This window comes from Tenebrio molitor, chromosome 7 (genome assembly GCF_963966145.1).
Source record: "Tenebrio molitor chromosome 7, icTenMoli1.1, whole genome shotgun sequence".
NCBI lineage: Eukaryota > Metazoa > Arthropoda > Insecta > Coleoptera > Tenebrionidae > Tenebrio > Tenebrio molitor.
The window spans coordinates 15,091,699-15,109,548 of NC_091052.1; the positions used below are offsets into that span (position 1 = coordinate 15,091,699).

The 17,850-nt window shown below is 34.8% G+C and overlaps 2 long non-coding RNA genes across 4 annotated transcripts; one reads left to right on the forward strand and one right to left on the reverse strand.

Moving 5' to 3' along the window:
• The first annotated feature begins 10,825 nt into the window (after window positions 1-10,825).
• On the forward strand, window positions 10,826-14,867 carry LOC138135898 (uncharacterized). Of its 3 annotated transcripts, none has more exons than XR_011161118.1 (3): window positions 10,826-11,420; window positions 11,479-12,607; window positions 12,667-14,867. It is a non-coding gene; the product is annotated as an uncharacterized lncRNA (long non-coding RNA). The 3 variants fall into 3 exon arrangements; XR_011161120.1 differs by having other exon boundaries at window positions 11,479-12,034; window positions 12,087-14,867; XR_011161119.1 differs by having other exon boundaries at window positions 10,826-11,270; window positions 11,333-11,420; window positions 11,479-14,867.
• Window positions 14,868-14,890: 23 nt separating this feature from the next.
• Window positions 14,891-16,083, reverse strand: LOC138135899 (uncharacterized). The gene is made up of 3 exons (XR_011161121.1): window positions 15,700-16,083; window positions 15,304-15,642; window positions 14,891-15,241 (listed from the first exon to the last, which is right to left on the reverse strand). It is a non-coding gene; the product is annotated as an uncharacterized lncRNA (long non-coding RNA).
• Between the last annotated feature and the right edge of the window lie 1,767 nt (window positions 16,084-17,850).

Genomic DNA, 17,850 nt, shown 5'->3' on the forward strand with positions numbered 1-17,850 from the left:
TTGTATGTTAGAGCGTCCGTTGTGTATGCTGTCACATTCTAAGTAGAAAGGTTTTAGCAAACGGTGGCCCCAGCCCGATCCATCATGGCTTGTCAGAGCCGGCTACTCTCGCCACCCCAGCCGCCCCAAGGCTCCTCCAGCCTGTCGTTCAATGTTCACCCCCTGCTCAACTTTCTACAATACCAATTATTACTAATATTTAATGTTCGATAGAGAGAACGAGACCCGTTTCGACAATTTTCAAACTTTGCCAGACCCGAAACATCGACAAACCCCAAAGGACTCCGAAAACATCTCCATTTACTTTCAAATACAACAAATACTTCACGACTTGCTCCATTTTTCTACTATTTTTAAGCAACTAATTAGTCAAATCAATTACATTTCGAAATCTCGTTTCTAAGTGGTACTAAAATCAAATTCTACCAACACGACTTAATCCGCCGATCAAATGATTAATTGTGCACTTGCAACCGAAAACAATTGCTGCGATTACAGTGTTTGCATAAATGCATACAGCATTAATCAAATTACAAATAAACAAAAGCCAAGCCAGGTTGTTAACAATTCAGCAGCACCGCAATAAATTACATTTATTAATTTATTTGTTTGTCTTGAGATGAAGTTTACGAGAAAAAATTGATCAACTCGTATTTTCAATCATTTTCTTGCCAACATCGATTTGTCAAAATTCTGCAAAAAATTTCAAAACAATTATAAACGCTTCGAAACAAATTTCCAGTGGTGTGGATTTGCTCACTTGAAAAAATAACCGAAAAGTGTGGAATTCAGTACTGTCGTGTCAGGTAGTACCGTTGTTGATATTTACTAAAATATATCTGAGTTATTTACATTCTTGTTGCTCTATTTACGTCAACTATTTTATTCTGGACACGTTTGTGAGTTTTTCTGAATCGGTACCACCTGCAACATTTTGTAGTACTGTTAGTGTACGGTTGCGCGCGTGGTCATTTGGACATTTAAGTGTCGATAGAAGTAGTGAATTTGTGGGCGATTGGGGTGTGCTAATCAGTCAAAGTAGTACTTAACAATGTACCAACCTAATCAATTAAATTAACATGCTATTAACGTCCGACTGCGGTGATTCCGTCACAGTGGCTTGTTGCTGTTGACTAAACGTTATTAATTCAGGCATTATATTATGACTGATTAACCTATCAAACAGCTAAAAGTAGCGTTATAGCGGTTTACACTTGGGTTTACAGAGATTATTTGCACCCCTTTAAGTTGATCCATCCCTTCGTCGACTCACCTCACGTCCTCCACCCAAAACTCTCCCTGTCAAGACTCCTGTCGACAAATTTGAATCGACGGGAAGAAGTAACGATTGTCTTCGTGTGTAGCACTGACGGGGGTTGGCGGTAGTTGCGAGTGCGGCTTCCGGTATTAATCTGCATGGAGTGTTGCGTCCAGATCACGCTGGGCCCCGTTTGCTCCCGATGGCGTCTCTGTTCGCTGTTTGCACGGGGGTTCCCACCAATCCATCACTCGGCCCGTCACTACCCATTAGCACGCTCGCATACTCCGCAAGATCCATTCCATACCGTCACACCACGCGTTACATTTATACTCGCACACATTGTATCCAATGGAAGGCCTTCTTTGTGCGATACAAAGAAGCTCACAGGAAAAGCCTGATTTGCGAAGGGTTTACCTGCGACGAAGGAGCCACCGAGTCATGCTTGTTGCGTCCCAGATAGAAGAAATAAGAAGTGAAATCAAACGAGAGACAAGATGGAGATTGGATCTGTCTGTGAATTGTTGAAATGCAACAACGATGGTGGTGCAAGTGAAGCGTCTTGCAAATTATCTTGAACGTGAAAGAGTGGTCGAATTCTTGCAGAGCATTCTCTCTATGACGGCCAAGTTTCTGTTGGAGCTGACGCTCAAATTAAGAACAAAGCGCCATTTCTGTCAAGAAGAAACTGTAAAAAGATGTTTTTTTGTGCAACCGTACGCGAAACAAGCACTTCGCGTACCTAAAACTGGCTACGAAATCCAATTTCGCGTTACTTTTAACCCAACTACACGAAACTGAAACATCACTTTCACTACAAATCCGACATTTTTACGATTATTTACAAAATGAATTGTTTTATTTATGTCGTTTCCATAGCGACATGTAAGCCGAATTTATATGTACGGGGTTATTATAAATGTTTCTAACATCTAGTTGGCGTAGCGGCGCGGCACACAGCCACCTACGATGTTAGAAAGATTTATAAGAACCCTGTATTTATTGACAGTGAAGTAAATTTTACTTGTTCTTTTTATAATAGGTACCGGGTGATCAAAAAAGACTGTTTGAGTTGGCAATACAATTAAGAGCATTTTATTATTTAGCTGTTTGCAATACTATCTTTTGACAGATATTTGACGTGAAATCAACAGCGACAAAATTGTAGGTTATGTTTATGTATCTATGTAAAAAAATCAACGGTACAAAGAAACAACTTGAACTGTCACTGTCAGTGTGAAGTCGTCAACAACCGGAAGTTATACCATTTAAAAGTAAAAATCAGTACTGCCAACTCAAACAGTCCTTTTTGATCACGCTGTACATAATTAGAAATTCTTTAACATCCTCGAGATTGTGCTGCCTCGGCCGCAAGCGACCTCGGCGACAATTTTGCTCTCGGTACGTTAAAAAATGATTTCGCGGCCTTGATATACAAATACATAACTATTGTATATTTGAGGTGAATTTTTTATTTGAGCTGCGAATACTGTAAATCCCAGTTTCGTAAAAAAAATCGTCAAACAATTCTTGTCTTTCATATTCCTTAAGTAGCAAGACAAGAAAATGCCATGAGTTAACTCCTCCAATAATGACATTCCAGAGTCGTCGAAGTGTGGTACAGATGATAATAGTAATGATAATATATTGCAGGGAGATGGATTCTAGGATAGTTTCACTTATAGATTTTGTCATTATTTCATAATAATATCCGTGATGAGAAATTAATCTGGCCTGAATGCTGTGTCAGCGGGTGTGTGGTGGAAATGTACGAGTACATATATCTATAAACTTTTCAGTTTATGTATCTAACCTCAAAATGTAGAATTAATTAATGTTTTTTAAGACTTTGCCCAAACGAACACGAAAAACGTTACCTATTCAATATTCATGTGCTGTCACTTTTCCGGTATTCGGCCTGTTTGCAACACTCGGCTATCGCCTCGTGCTTCAAATTTCGGCCTCATACCTGAAAAGCAATCCGACAGCGCTACTCATATGAAAATAACTATTCTCGTCTATACATAATTATATTCTATTGGTTAAAAAATGGCTCCGTTTAAGAATCAGTTGTGACAAGTCCAGCCTTCGCTTTTCGCTATTCTCTGGAAACCTCGCTCCGAATCCTTGATTGTCCCTTAAAAGGAGAGGATTTGTGAAAATCACAAGCCTATATAACGGAGGAGGTGTCAAGCTGTCTTTACCCTTCTGTTTTACTTAGCCGACATGAGTTCCCGGTCACGTCCGAGTTGTCGGTTGTCTTTGGATTTGATTAATAGCGCTGTTAATAACACTCGCTTTTCAAATTGCTCGATGCGGGACAGATAACCGAACCACATATCTCTATCAAGGCTATTATCGAAATTATCATCTAATTTAGTCCACAATAAGAAGAAAGGGAACGAGAAAAATTCCACATGTAGAATGTGAGGCGGTATTTTCCGGTCGCTCATGCTACACATTAACTGGATGTGGATGACGTCAAAGCAGTACCAACTTAACGAACCCGAACTGAACTATAATATTCTATTAGATGTCTAGTTATGTTTTACAATTTTTTTTCTAAACATGTTAGTTGATTTGTCACATTTGCGCATTTGATAACCTAACACTTTGTGACAGTGTATTGTTGACGTCACAGCTCCTAACTGGTGAAACGTAGTAGGTATAGTGGAGCGAAGCAAGGTCGATAAAAAAAGGTAGTGATTTGAAAATTTGATTAAGTTTCACCCCCGAAGATTCTCGCTCGTTAAATGAAATGTAGAACAATGCATCCCACAGTTTAAGTATCGATTAAGATAAGCTGGATCAGGATTAATTTGTTCTGTGCCGGTTTGCGTTTGCAATTTCGTACTGATGTGGATAAAAAGAGATTTTTGTGTCTGCGTCGCATTTATTGTGTCTCGTGGTGTAATACACAACGCCACGCTAATTTAAGGTCGTGTGCGTTAAAGTTATTTTAATGGAACATATAAGATGCAGCGCGATTTTGTCCTATCGTGACCTGAGCATAGGTCGAAGAAGAATTATCCAAGTAGAACAAAATCGTTGTTACGGTTTACGGCGGCATCGCAAACCATATAAAATCAATCTGCGCTCAATAACGAACCGATAGAATTCGATAAAAATCATTAAAGATATTATATGTAGAAAGGCGATAAATTTACCAGAGTCGTGATTTATTTTACACGGCGAACAAGAATGAAATGGCAGAAAGAAAATCAATTCGAAGAATTGCCTATTAAGACCAGCCGTGTAATGTTCTCACCGAGTAACTAAGCAATTATAAATGCAAGAAACAATGTTATTGGCTTGGTAATTTTTCATTGTAATTATAACTACTGTAATTCAATTAAATCGTTTATGATGCATCGCGTTGCACTCTCATTTTACTTTCAATCATGTTCAATCGTGGATGAATTCAACAGACAAAATAAGATTTTCAAGAATTAGCGTCAAATTAAATTCTTGTAGGCAAAGAAACGTTTCCACACGCTCGACAACCACATTTTGTTTATTGTTCGATGGAAAGCTCATTCGCCGATTCACTCTGCTCAGTCATAAAAATAATTGTACGATTGTGGAGATAATTAAACGAACATCGATCATTTTCCACTCGATTTTCATTTTTACTCTCTTCCACTCGCTCCAATTACACAAATTACGAGAATTCCTGCGTCGAAGGCACTTCGCAATTTTTTCTATGGTGATTGGACGCAACCCAAAATACACAACAAAATATCACAAAATATTATTAAAATGCGCTTATCGTTTTATTTATTTTGCATTTAAATTAGTCAACAAATCGGCAAACGTAAAAAAAATATTTGTAAATAGGTAGTTGGTTTTAACTATTTTTGAATCTGACAATATAACAATGGAAAACACAAAATTGTATTAAAAAAAATTAAATTTGGTGCAGAAGTAAAAGATTCAAAAGAAAATGTCTACACCGTTATTTTGTGGTTAATTTTTTTAATCAAAAATTCGTGTCGGAGTTTTTCAAAATTCTATCGAGAACAACAAAAAAATTAGGCAGCGCACATACCTAAAGATTTAAGTAATAAAATTAATTTGTCAGCTTTTCAAGCTTTGTAATGTTTGTAAACCGGTACAAATGTTTCTAATCGCTATTTGGAAATTTCCAATACATAGTTGGCAACTTCCTGTTACCGAGTAAATATTTTTTCTAAAATATTCTGTTATGGTCATACCTGTATCATATCTTATAGCTATTAATATAACGAGAAGATTATGGGATTTATAATATGCGAGGACGTTGCCAGGTGACGAGGCGATTAGCCGAGTACCAGCACAACGTCCGAGCGTTGTTTAAATCCCATAATATTCGAGTTATATTTCAATCATTGTATCTAACGTATTATGAGCGCGTAACTAATGTATTATTATGACTAACTAACGTATTATAAGTAACTAAGGAAACTGAGTTATTCGAATATTATAGACTTCATAATTATCAATAAATGTGTAACATGCAGTGATCATAATCGTTAATGATACGATAAAAGAATTAATTGTACTTGTTTTACAAAGAAGAACTTCTACCTCTATTACTTCTAGTACCTACCAATCTGAAAATGGAGAACCGAAAAAAAAAAAAACAAAAACAATTCTATAAAATTATTTGCAGTTTGCGTAAACAGGTACGGTCGGTGGACAAATAAAACTGGGACACTTAAAATGTAATCTATGTAAATCAGAGCATTGAATTGTCAATATATTTGTCAGTGTCTATATAATATGTCATACCAAAGTTAACTTATATGTGATAAAGCCGTAATTAAACCATGCAAATTTGTAAATTTTGACTTATGTGATTTTGTCTGATTATGTCATTTTTGTCCCAGTTTTATTTGTCCATCGACTGTACCTAACAACAAACTTGTAACAACTGAAAATAGGAAATAAGATACTGAGTGAGTCAGACAAATAAATTGTTTACATTGCCATAGTATAAAGTTTTTCAAAATTCTTTCAGGAGAGAACAAAAATTGTACAGATTTCAGTAAGTATTGGTTGGCCAAAAGAACATAGAAATTATTGTCGTGAATTTAAGTCAGTGGTTCTTTGTCCATTTTAATAACAAGAATTAAAAAAAAACATATTCATATTCATAAATAAACATAATAGTATATTATTCAACGAGTTCGTGTGTAAATTGAGCTCTTTATAGCATGAGTGGACTAGTTTCGCGTTTTAAAGGGCGCCATAAAGACCCCAATTTACACACGAACGACTTGAATACGACGTTTTTTTGTTCGACGAGCCCCTTAAAGGCTACAATTCGATTAAAATCTTTAAAATTAGCTTGACGTTTCGTTTTGACAAGTTGTGACATTTATCAAAATCCGTTCACACAACAAAAAAAAAGTTTAATAATTATTTATTAATTCTCCTGATTATTTTTTCATGTTTATAACTTTCAATAGTTCATCAGCATTTTTGATCATATGTTCAAATCTGTTCAATTCATTATTATAGTGAGAATAATCTAAGTACATTATCCAAGTGAGAATAATTATTATAGTTCGTATTTTGTTTTAATTTTTCTTAGTGACAACGTATTTTTCAATTTGACAGTAAGTGTCATCAATTGTTGAAAATGAACGAAAAACGATTCAGTGCGATAATATATATTTTTTTTTGTATTTTTGTTTTTGTACTCACTCATGAAAAAATAATCCTACGAATACCCCTCGAGAGTGAAAATAAATATGAAAATAATTCGACAGATTTTCGAAAACTTGTTGCCAGGCAATAGACACGAGAGCCCGGAGTGGCTATTGCCATTTGGCAACAAGTTTGAGATATTACTGAAAATTGTTTTTAAAGATTTTCAATATGCATTTCTAAAGCGAAAGCAGTTCCCAGTGTTCTTTGCAAATATATATTTAGTTGCTATTTGGAAACTTCCAATCAATATTTCAAAGTTTTCAGGTTTTGGATAAGTATTTTCTAAGTTACCTATATTAATCTTGAAGTTGAAATTGTTATTTATGGTATAAGTGGGTTATTTAAGATATTACCCACGAGAGGTATTTGTAACCTACGAGGGCTTGCCCGAGTAGGTTATTACCTCGAGTGGGTAGTACTTAATAACCCACGTATGCCATACAACGTTTTATCCAATATTCCAAAATTTTTAGATAATGACATTATTGATGAAATTCTGCTCCCGATGGGTTATGGACGTTAATAACCCACGGTGCTAATGGCAACGTGGGTTATGTATGTTATAACCCACGGTGCAAATGGCAACGTGGGTTAAAACAACAGACTAGTTATAGCCCAGTTTACTCAATTAAAACTAACTAGTAAAACACGATATTACTATTGAATGTTGGATAAAAATGATTATGATTTTTCACAATCTTTATTTGCTATTTCGATATTTTCAATGGACGCTTAGAAACTTTTAACGGATTTTTAGAAATTTCTAGTAGATATACAGGATGTCTCAAAAATGGCGCCCAATTTCCTAAGGGTCTTAAAGAATAGAAGTCTGGGAAGGTAAATCTCAATACAAAATTTGATCGGACCAACAGATTTTGTATAACTTGTTGTTAAATATGGTCATTTCAAAGAGATATATCTCCTTTATTACCAAATTTTACAGCTTAATTATAAATTACTTTACAATGTTACTTTTTCCAAGACCCCTTTAGGTAGTGGAATAACACCGAAGTAATTCTTTTTAGAGTAATGACCTACCAAAGTACGTTAAAATAACAGTGGCAACATTGACCTCAAAGGAGAATTGGTTTAGTTGATTGTGCATACCAACCGATGTTGCCAAATTGGCTTATTTTAAAATGTGTATAACTTAGAAAATGGTCAAAGGAAAAAAAAATCACAACGAAATTGAACTCAACTCTTCGAATAGTTTAACCCCTCAAGAGATTGGGCGCCATTTTTGAGACACCTGTATATTTTTTAAGTGAGGATTAAGTACGAATCTTTATATAAGTTATAAAAGCTGTAAACTGATTTTTCATCATCTTCAGCCGTTACTTGGAAATTTCTGAATAATAAACAGTTGAAATTTTCCCTTATCCGGTAAATATTCTGAAACATTTTCATTGTTGAATTTTAGTTTTATTAATTGAATATATCACTATGGAACTTTCATTATACAGTGTGAACATAAAGTTTGGAACAAAATTCATAATAAGGTAATGTGATGTTTTTAAGAAAATCACTCGGATAGGTCGATTTTATTTTGAAAAATGCCATCCTGTGACGTGCAACTTGTTTAAATGACAACCCCCACTTTTTTCTTCTTTTTTTGATAGACTCTTCAACCACCTAAACGACGAATGACAAAATTGGTACCTTACATAACAATTTTTTTGAGAAAATAGCAATTTTTATTTCAAAAATTTAATTTTTTGTTTGACACTGTCAGAATTTGAGAATTTTCTCCTATGTGAACGGATTTTGACAAATGTCACAACTTGTCAAAACGAAACGTCAAGCTAATTTTAAAGGTTTTAAGTGATTTGGAGCCTTCAAGGGACTCGTCGAACAAAAAAACGTTGTATTCAACTCGTCAAATAAACTACTATTAATTTTTAATGTTTTTTTTTTGTATGGGTTTATTTAAAACACGTTTATTTTAATCGACCAAACAATTTAGAAGATTTACTGCAGCTAATTCGCTCTAAAATGGAACGAAAAGCACTGACATTATTGAGCGCAGTGTACAAAGTGTCGGTAAGTGCCAAATGGTTGGCAGGGAATAATTTCAACATTTGCGTTAAACTTTATTGTTAACCTTAGATGGTTGTTTGTATTTGTTCGAGGTCAATTAAAATTTTTACATTAAAAATTAGATTTTTTTTTTAAATAAAATTTGCTATTTTCTCAAAAAAAATTGTTATGTAAGGTACCAATTTTTTTCATTCATCGTTTAGGTAGTAGGAAGGTCTATCAGAAAGAGATGAAAAAAGTGGTATTTAAAAAAATTGGTGATGACGTCATTGCGCCAAAACCAATGACGTCATTTAAACAAGTTATACGTCACAGGATGGCATTTTTCAAAATAAAATCGACCTGTCCGACCGATTTTTCAAAAAACATCACATAACGCTAAACTATGAATTTTGTTCCAAACTTTATGTTCACACTGTATTGATTGTTCATTTAAATTTCCGGTCAAAGTTGGTGTTGAAGAGTCGATTGTGAACGCTCTACAGATTACGGATCGCGGATCAGCTGTTTAAATCTTACGATTTACACAAGTGGTGCGTTCACAATCGATTCTTCAACACCAACTTTGACCGGAAATTTAAATGAACGCACGATAAAATAAGTATGTACATACTCTCTTACGTTCACATATCTATCTTGGAGATTTAACTGACATTTGTCTCACAAGAAAGACCTCTGCGTCCTACTCAATTCTCGTATGTTATAAATAATAATAAAACAAAAAACAAATTAAATTAGAAGTTGTTTACGTAGACCATCGGATATCGGATAGCAAAAAAAAACTGGTTCGAGGTGTTGCTTTAGACACTTCCAAAACTCAATAAAAAATGTGAGTTTAGGAAGTGTCTATAATAACATACTGTACCAGTTTTTTTTTTCTATCCGATTGTACATTAAATAAACATTGTTTCTACATTCAAAAGCTAGGCCTAAAAAATCTATCATCATTAATTTTTAAAAATAAGTTTTCTTTACCGAAATCATAGTTAAGCAAGTGAAAATGTATTATCCATTATGATTAAAAAATAGTATATTATGGTCTTATAAAAACCATTTTGTAGCACACACGGGTTTAGGGCACGACGAGCTTGCGAGGAGTGCCATGAAGAAGTAAATGGTACAAAATGGCTTATAAACGAGATATCATAGACTATTTTTTCTATTTTGTGCCTTTTTAAATAAAAAATCGCAGTTTAAAAATTTGGGGAATTTTGTGGTGGTTGGTAACGTAAATGTCACAGTGGAACATTTGAAAGTTCAATTTAAATTTATTGTTATTTCGTTTGTTTAGCGTGATTTGGCGTTTGGCATTTGATGTTTGACATAAAAAGGTACCAACCTTGAAAATGTAAATTGTACTGGTCTATTACATGATTGCTGTAATAACTTTGTTATAAATTCAAAATAGAAAATAATTCTCAGTGATTTTCTACACTTTCTGTAAAAATTCTTTGTAGAAACACTCCAGAAATTCACACAGGTAAACACGTTTATTGAAAATCTATCACTTTCATCGCTCAATCTGAAATGTTTTGAAAATTCAACCGAATTTCCGCCCGGCGTTAGAGACAAATCCGGGTTTAATTTTATCTTGTACGGAAACGGAAGCAGAGAATTCGTAAATGTTTCAAACGAAAAACAAGAAAAGACTCGAACTAACGATCGAAATAGATTTTTTCCGGAGAAGGTTATCGTAGCCAGCCGTGTGTGGGGAGCTGGATCGTCGGTGACAGTCGATAACACAATCTGAAAGACATCTCCCTGATATGGCAATTTGAAAAGATGGACTCAAGAGATGCCAATTCGTCTCCGACTGAATAGCGAGAGTGAAACGGGGTGACACATGACAGCAAACTGCTGTTGCTAGTTTCATTTAGAGAGTTGTTCCTTGTCAAAGAGGTGAATCTCTCGAGACCGAACTGCAAGCTACAAACAACTCTGCTCTCTGGTCGCATTAATTCCGAAACTTGTCTTTGGCCAATTCCTTATCAAACCATTAAAACTCGAACATTTCAACTATCATCGACTGCATAAGTAGGTTCGTTACCGACTAGTTTATTTACATAAAATCCTTATCGTATATCTCTGACGTTGACAAGTTAAGCTCACATTAAACATTACGTGAAATTTACGACACCACCGAAATCAAGAATTCACTATTCACAGCCAGATAACTCACAATTCTTAACTAATCTAACGACTTAACGAAAAATGCAAACAACTCCACTGGGAGAAAATGATTTCATTTTTGTAATTTCATGCAAATTGTGTGACACTCCCCGTACGCATTATACACATCACTTATAAATTTTATTATTAATATGAAAATTAAACGTGGTGCAGGTGTGACAGTGATGTATTGAAAATTACCAACTACGAAAAAATTCACCGATATCGAGAGGTTATTTTGTGTAAATTTGAAACGCTCCAGGTAAGACGTTGGTATTTTATTAATGATCGTCCTGACTTCCTGATCCTTTTTAATTGAGAGTCCCACAGATAAAGCCGTAGATTGGGCTCCTCCTTATGTTTTGTCTGCAATTAGGAGGTCCAAACCGTGACGTCAACAGCAGATAAGGAACAACTAAGGTGACAGTGACAGTACGGCAGATATTAATAACTCCAATGTATCAGATCGTCGAAGTGTTGACTTGGACGTGTTTCTGTATTAACTCATTGCTTATTAATGATCCCACCAATAATAAATTAACATATAGAAAATGTTGTCCCAGGTTTAACTGTACTGCTCTCGACTCTAGTTAATTGGAAATTAAAAAACTCATTTATTAGAAACCGGTGTGGGACGCAAAACACTTATACTTACAAATAACACGACTACTGCCCACAGATTAAGAACACACAAATAAACAACACACACTAGGTGGAGCGCTGCAAGGAGGCGACAACACCGCGACTCTTCTGTATTGTTTTTTGGCCGTAAAAAATGATGATCACGTAGCTTGACTTGAGGTCCTCGGAGACAAAGTTTCCGGGGTCGTACCTACAATTACTTGACACGAGAACAACAGAACTGACAACAATTTTGTAAATATTGGATTATACCCATTCAAGATAGTTAAATAAATACCCACTTTAGAGTCTTTAGACACCCGCTGGAGAATTTTGTAAACACGAAAACGAGGTGTCACTTTTCTAAAGATACCACAGGTAAAGCGCATTATTAGGCGTACACGTCAGATGAGATTGACACAAGTCACTGACTCCACCATTCTTATGAAGATTTCTTCGAAGTTTCGTTTTGGCTGGAATTCGAAGAGTTGCGTGAAAACGAGTCGAGAGTGGTTTTCGGACAGTTTGTTTTGGGTAATTGGTATGAAGAGTAGACGATTGGGTAAGTCGAACGGTAGTGTGGTCTTCCACTGAATTGGGCTCAGGTAAAGAAATTAAAAAAAACTCAATGGAACATGGGTTACTATCAAAATTCTAGTGAATCTGACAAGGGTGTCATGTCTGAAACATGACATTCCGACGCCCGTCTGGGATTTTAGATTTACAGATCGTGCTGTGCCTGCCACAAACCACATCAAGTGTACGGTAGAGGACGTTGAAGGATTTTTCAGAGGAGCCGAGGCATTCCGTTCGTAATCACCGATATCGGTACAGTTATCCGAAATAAATCAGAAATACTTACATGTTAATGTGAGAATCGTTCGAAGGTGGAGAAGATATTGGTAGTAAGAAAAAATTGTAAAATAAAGATGCAGGGAAAGGAGATACACAGAAAAGGTTGTGGTAGAATTGACGGGATGAAAAGAACCAATCCATCACAAATTAAGTTGTCAATGAATGTGTTCCTAGAGCTCAGGTAGGAAGCAATTATTATTTTTAAAAATCTATGCAAATTTTTCTGATTTCCTACCTTGTTCCATAAATACAGTCTGTTTTTTAATCAAAGAACGACGACCTGTTGATTTAGGTTTGCAATAATAAAATTTTACTAAATTTAGGGAATTGAAATCTATTGGCTATACCAGGCAATACCTGTCATTTTTAATGTCCTTGAAAGTACCTACGGAAACTCGCATTTAAAATTTTAAAAATGCTTTGCAAAGTGAGACACTTAGGCCCGGTTTATTCACCTTCAAGTAAATTTATGTGGCCAGTAGTTGCTATGATTTAGAATTGGTATTGGAGGATCCATGGTAATTACCGTTCAAATAAAGTTACTTGAAGGTGAATAAACCGGGCCTTAAACTCTGAAATTAGTTGTTATTAACTTTATTAATATGCTGCCCTACTAATATCTCTACAAAACCTCAATTTTTATATGATTAGATTTTTCCCCCAGGTCAAAATTATACAATGTTGCTAGCTCTATTTTGGGTGTTGGTACTGTTGGTGGTTCTTTGATGAAAAAAATAAACTTATAGAAAGTTTTAACGATAACACAAATGTAATAAATTGTCAGAATGTCAGTTCAAAGGATTGTATTGCTTGAATTTAGTCAGAACCTATTAGCTGGTGTGTGTATCGGGTGTTCATTTAATATTCTGGTAGCATTACCTATGAAAATATTTTGTTTTTGTTAAGGCATGTCGTCGTTTGAACTTCCGGTTAGTAAAATTAGAGTAGTATTTTGACATTTGCGTTCAGAGAGGTTTATTGTTTGCTGGTGTTCACGTTAGAGCAGAAAACGTTTTTTATTTTCGCAATGGTTTGAAAGTGAATGGTTCATGGATCTACTCCTTACAAAACTGCTTAGAAGAGTTTATCGCCGAATTTCTCAATGTTATTGTTGACCGGAAAATCTTGGAAGACAACCTGAGCAGGTGTGTAAAGTTGTTCGTGAAACTGGAAGCGTTTACCGAAGAAAAACCACAGACCAGCCGCTAAAACGCACTGCTGCATTTATTGAAACTGAAACTGCAAGAGAAATAATGCAAAATGCTCCCCACACTTCAATACGTCAGTTATCGCAACGCAACAGACTGAACCTTGTTACGAAAAAAAGAAGAATAAATTAATTAATTTGTCCGTGAAATGTAATTGTGTTACGTTTTTATCATAATTCGTGTCATGCTGTTATTTTATAGTGAGGTTATGTCATATTTTAACGCTGCGACATCCGTTTTTCAAAATAAAAGATTTCCATAGGTGATGCTACCAGAATATGTATTAAATGAACACCCATTACCTATGTATTATTTTAAAAATTTGTCACGATTGCTTTGTGGTGGTGGAAATATGCACGAGTCGCAGACTTGTTTTCTTCCCGACATTCGACAAGGCCAACAAATGACTTATAATAGATTTATTTCAACAATAAAATCTGCAAAGTTCGAGTTTTTATTGTACATAATTGAAAAAATGTTTTATCATTAATCTTTTAAAATGGTCTAAAATCTCCAGTCTTTAATGGAGGGCCATGGAAAATTTGCTTTTAATTTGGTAGTTAAGCTGTCTGTTGAATTAGGTTATGTTTTTCTAAGTTTGAGGTTATAAATAGCGTCTGTTGCATTGTCAGTTTGACTAGTTTGCAATCGAAGAATACACAGATCGCGGGAAATTCAGCAATATGTTATGTTCATTTTGATAGGGCAACATGTCACAGTTACTCATGTCAGGCACTTTAGTGACAGAAATCAACGTTAAAAAATAAATCATGGCCTCCCATTATGCCAAAACAAAGTGAACGGTGTTTAAAGTCTATTTTTTCCTGGTAGGCGCGTGCGTGCGCATCTCCGAAAGGTAGAATCACATAGCTAAGATTTTTAGCAGGATGCAGGAAGTTAGTATTTTTGGTTGCATATTATCTAGGGGGATCAGTATTTGTGGTTGCAGATTAAAACTCATGTTTATGATTTAATTTTTTTTTAATTTGTAAAATGTAAACAAAAAAGTTTATGAATCAACTCGTGGAAAAATTGATAACAAATACTATATGTACAACATTTTTTATTTTATACACAGGAGTTAAATTGGGTACAAAACAACTCGATACTTTTGGATTCAATCGTTAATTTAAAAAAAAATAAAATAATCAACACCGCACTTTCACCTAAAAAAAATTACAGTGACATCGACAAAAATTGTCAGTTCACATGAAAGCGGCAAAAATTTCATAACATGGACAAGGCCTGCTTCGACTACAATAATTTCTAATAACCATGTATCTTGCAAGAGAAAAGGTCTCCCTTCTTGGCGTATTTTTTTTATTTCCCGTATATATCTTCTTCGCCAAGATATGTCTTCTCTTTCTATTAACGGGCTTTTTCTGTTTCGTTATTTGTCCTATTTGAAATAAACATAGATTTCAATGTTTACAGTTAATTGAAAACAATGTATGTACTTACTTGAATTTAATTCATGTAAAACATTATAAAGCTTAGAACGACTGATGTTTGGAATTTCTTCATTGTTTTGCACTTCCCTGTACACAGCATCAATTGTAGGAATTCTGTTTGCAGAGAAAAATGAGTGCACTGTTTTTCGAATGAGATATTTTTGATGTTCATCCATTTCCTATCTGGTTTCTTCGGTGCCTGTAATTGCCCACACTTCTTTTCTTCCGCCAAGTATCATTGAATCTGCAGTTTTTTCCATTTGAGCCGTCTTGGTTAACTCAGCAAAATCCTTGGAGATCCCACGAAATACTTTAACGATAATTTCTTTCTCGGCTTGTGAGAAATTTGCTATAAATATGCATTAATAAAAAACTGTTACTTGATGTTAGCATAAATCTAACTTACGCCGTTTGGTGATCGAAATTAAGACATCTTGTTGACATATAAAAACTTCTTCACCTCTAAGAACTAAGAACTGTTTTTTTAATAAATAAACGGACACAACACAAAATACATACAAAACATGAAAGGAAAACTAAGACACGATGAAACAAAAATGGCAGCTTGGACCTGATTGACAGTACAGAACACTGTAATATTGCACATTTCTCTAGTGTAAGTAGAAAAATAAAGTAACCAATAGGAAAGTCGCATTTCGTTGCAGGATTTTGTAAATGCGCACGCACGCGCCTACCAGGAAAAAATAGACTATAGATATCTATTGAGTAGATCGTGGGACAAAAAGAATTTTGCATATTGATTTTCTGTATTTAAATTGCTTGTAAATGGTGAAAATTCTTCACTACCTTGGACATCATTAATTCAATCTTTCATTAATCTGTAATTTTCTCTTTTTGCTTTCTAGTTTATATTTTTCTACGTTGTTAGATACATATTCGAGGAATATTTGGAATGCTTCTAATGTTTTAAATTCTACTCGTTCATTTTGATTTGCAAATCCATTAGGTAACTAAATATGTTAGGTATAAATAAGTACTTCTTATTCAAAATCATACCTTATCTTGCAAGAAAAATATTCAGAAGAATCAAAGATTTTTGGCATTAATTTATAATTTCATGTAGCTACATATCATTATTTCGTAAATTTTAGAAAAAACTTGTTTGGTTTTCGAGATTAAGTGAGCGACAAATTATACACTGCTCTACACGCGTAGCAACGCGATTTTTCTGCACAGCAGTGTACGACATAATTTCGTCAACACAACAAATTAAAGTATCAAATTTAAATTAATTTAAACTGAAATATTTACCTAAATATTAAGGGTTCAATTGAAATGATCATCAACTACCTAGTCTTTGAATTGTTCACAACATTGTGACCAGTGCCGCGCCGACCTTGGCGAGCGCCTGTGTGCGAAATCCACGAAGCGCTTTTTTGATAAATTAGTGAACCACTTCGCTGCCCTTTGGAGAAATTTACAAAAAAGGAAACTCATATTACATAATAATTATTTATTAGGTACCCACTAATTTAACTTAAATACAAATTATAAATGATTATGTCCTTAAGCACATACATATATAAGTAGCTAATTTGTTGCTTCCTACTTTTCTCACGTTTTCACGCTTGTCGGTTATGGCTATGTGTCTCTGTTTGGAATTTATAACATTAGTAAAAATTAAGAACTGAGTTGTAAAATTTCAACTCTTCTAGCTTTTCTGTTTGCAAATTCTTTTATGTATAATAAGAACAATTGAACAATATAATAGATGAAATGCAATACTTGCCACTACGTTTTAAGATAAAAAAAAATAACTGAAGATTCAACCAATTATTTCAACTGAATAAACGTACGTCTACGTAAAGAACGTCTTTAAACTTTTTTCACTGCATCACAGTTCACAGTATCACAGTTCGCAATTCGCATTCAACTGATTTGGTCCTCCCTTAAAAATCTTAAAATAGTTATTGAAAGTACCCAATAATTATGAAATGGGTCTCACGATCTGACACTGATATACTTAGATTTATTAAGGTCTTAGACTGGCACGTCATCGGTGATGTCTGATGTACAAGTACAAGTGTACAAGAGAGTCATAAAATGTCGGTTTAGTTTTTTTTAACTTCAACTCTTTCATCGAAATCCATCTGACAAAATAGGTCCAATAAATCCATCTAATATTTGGACTTACAAGGAGTGGTCGACAGATCTGGGATGGTGGGATGGCTTTTTTAACAAAAAAAAACAGGGTGCAGGCTGCCCATATCACCACCCTGGAAGAAAACGCCCGAACGCTCGTAAATTTACGAGAAAAAAATGGTGGGCCAGTTGGCTAAAGGCGTTTAAAAATAAAATCATAAACAAGTTTACAATGCGTTGTCTTTCTTTCAGCAAAAAAATCTCCGACAATAAGATCGAACCGTGGGCGTCGATCGCTGGAGCGAGGCGCTTTAGCGCCATATTGCATTTTCCGTAACTTTATGGTATTATGCTATTCTCAAATATTTCATTACCTTTTAGTGACAAGACAATTTTACCTAACATAAGTCAGGGGCGCCTCGCGGCGCCCCTTAGTATCTGGCGCCTGTGTGCG